Here is a 2,773-nt window from a genome sequence, read left to right as displayed (position 1 = left end):
AAGAATTGAAATATTTATTTTTTTAACTTTTAGCATGGCTTTTTTTACCCTTAATTCATCTCGAAGAAAAAATTTTTCATGATAATTAATAAAACAAAAAATATATAGTTTTTGTTAATCATCTCAAAAAATAATCACAATAAATTTAGTAGTAATAATAAAAATTTAATTAAATTACACAATCTTTAAACGGTTAGACTGTGGTGTTCTTGTACAATTTGCATTTATTTATTTTTTACTTTTAGCATGGCTTTTTTTACCCTCAATTCGTGCTTTTCTCATGAGAAGAGGGGGTATTTAAATATATACCCCCTCTATAAGTGTATAAATCGGGTATTTATTCAATTCCATAAAATTTTGTGTTATTAAAATCGTCGTTAAATTAAGAATCGGTTTACAGTAATTGGGATAGTTTTTTCTTTTTAAATTGGCTTTGTTTTCTAAAAATCGATACCAAAAGAATTTAAATATTTATTTTTTTAACTTTTAGCATGGCTTTTTTTTATCCTTCCGTGCTTTTCTCACGAGAGGGGTTAGGAGTGTCCGACGTGCTTATTAAAAAAAAATAATAGGGCTAATAATTTGGTCGTTTATCAAGGGATTATTTTTTTTAAGCAAATGTGTATTTACTTAAAAATAATTAAATAAAGATAACAAAGAATTAATTGCGGTTATGTATACTTGTTAATTATACAATTTTTTATTCCCATTTGAAATTTATTTACCCTTGCTACCGTTTTCATGTCATAAAACATGAGATGATCTGTTGTTTTATGTATGGCGAATTGATCCTAAATGGTATACCGGTATTGGCATAAAGGGTAATAATTTTATATTAATTGATGTAAATATAAAAATAATTAGTATTTTGATTGCGTTTATACTACATAATTAATGGTTCATATGCATGTTGTCTTGATTCCTTATTGGACGTTGTTTCTTTTAATAGGCAAAGTCCAAGAGGACTGGGGATTATAGCCCCATATGCATGTACATCCGATATAAATCTTCATTACTGTATAAAAGCTGGCATTATATTCAGCGCACCTTTATAAAATAACATCAAAAAGATATTAATACCGGGATGGGTCATAAGGGCAGGATTTCTACCTTTATTGAACTATGATGGTCGGGTTTGTGGTAGTGGGACTGCGTACACCGGCAATATTTAATTTCATACCGATATAATCGCATAACTGCACGACTTGAGTAAAAAAAAAAAAACTTGGTCGTAAATCTTGTTATATCCTAACTTAAATATTAATTTTTGGTTTTTAAACAATTAAATAAATGTAAAAATGGTAAATTATTAACATGATTATTTTTTTTAAAGAATATTTTAATCTGTATAATATGCAGCTTACATAAAAAAGAGAGAGAGCTAAAGAATTTTTTGTGAATGTTTTCTCAAAATAATTAAGTTCACAAGAGAAACAATTATTAACTTCGTGCAATTCTTCTATTTAGTCCTTTTATAATAGACACCATATAGGGCGCTTGATTCGTTTCGCTCTCTCTCTCTCTCTCTCTCTCTCTCTCTCTCTCACGTACACATACATGCACGCGCACACGCACTCCCTCCACCCGATGTACGCCCATGCGTGTCTGCTTAAAGATAATTTTTAGGAATTAAAATAGTTCTTTATGTGATTATTATTTGTTAATTTTTTTAATTTTATGCACTTATCTAAATAAGATTATTGGTGGCTCTAAAGCCACCAATAATCTTCAACAGCCTTCACCCTCATTTCCTCCTTTGCAATGTTGGCCGAGTCATGGGCTTAGAGCGATGGAGAGAAGGCTAACCGATTTGCTGATGACATCCTAGTCCTTACACAGGAGGTAAATATATCCGTAAGTCAAGTGATTCAAAGACTTTTCTTTGAATCACAGGACATAACGGGGGGGGGGGGCTGGCAAGGAAGAGATTCTCGAATTTTTTAGTAACTTGATTCCTCTGATGTTATTCTTAAGCCATTTTCATTACCAGAGGTTCTAAAAGTAATCAAGAAGGAGGAGGATTGATAGAAGGCTTTGACGTAGTTTCTAACAAAATGACACTTATGCTTCTTTCAAAGACATCCCGTGCATAACTGTTTAATAGTATCCTGCGCAGTACGTGCTTCCCGACGGAATGGAAAGTTTCAAAAATGGTTTTGGTCCCGAAACCAGATAGACTGGTACATGATATATCTTCCTATAGGTCGATAAGTTTTTATAACTAATTTTTTCTAAAATGTTTGAATATGTTTCTTCGGAGATTGTGACCTGTTCTTATGGATATCATGTAGTTTCTGATCATCGGTTTCGCTTCGCAGTTGGTAACTCCACTATTGAGCAGACCCATAGACTCTTAAAGGTTTTCACCAAATCTCTTGAGGAGAAGAAATACTGTTCGGCTCCTTCTTGAATATTCAACCGGCCTTTGACATGGTCTGGCGTCCAGATCTGTTATATGAGTTAAAACAGAGCCTACCTCAACCATATTACATGGTTTGCTTAGTTACCTGGATGGACATTTTTCACAGGTGAAGTGTTACAAGAAGTGGTCTGTGTTCTTCGATACTAAGTATGAAATTTTTCAAGGCTCGATTTTAGAACCTGTCTTATACTCCATTTTTGCAGTGGACCTTCCGACACCGGACTGTTGGTTCAGTGGTCTTCATTTGCCGATGACACGGTTATCGATGTTGACTCAACTCTAGCTTTAAGTAAACAACATTCTAAATTGGACCAAAACAACGGATGGCTATGTAGATGGAAGATTAAAATT

The sequence above is a fragment of the Lycorma delicatula genome, chromosome 2, assembly GCF_047948215.1.
Source record: "Lycorma delicatula isolate Av1 chromosome 2, ASM4794821v1, whole genome shotgun sequence".
Lineage (NCBI taxonomy): Eukaryota > Metazoa > Arthropoda > Insecta > Hemiptera > Fulgoridae > Lycorma > Lycorma delicatula.
The sequence above is the reverse complement of the archived record's forward strand: the minus strand, read 5'-3'. Positions refer to the sequence as shown.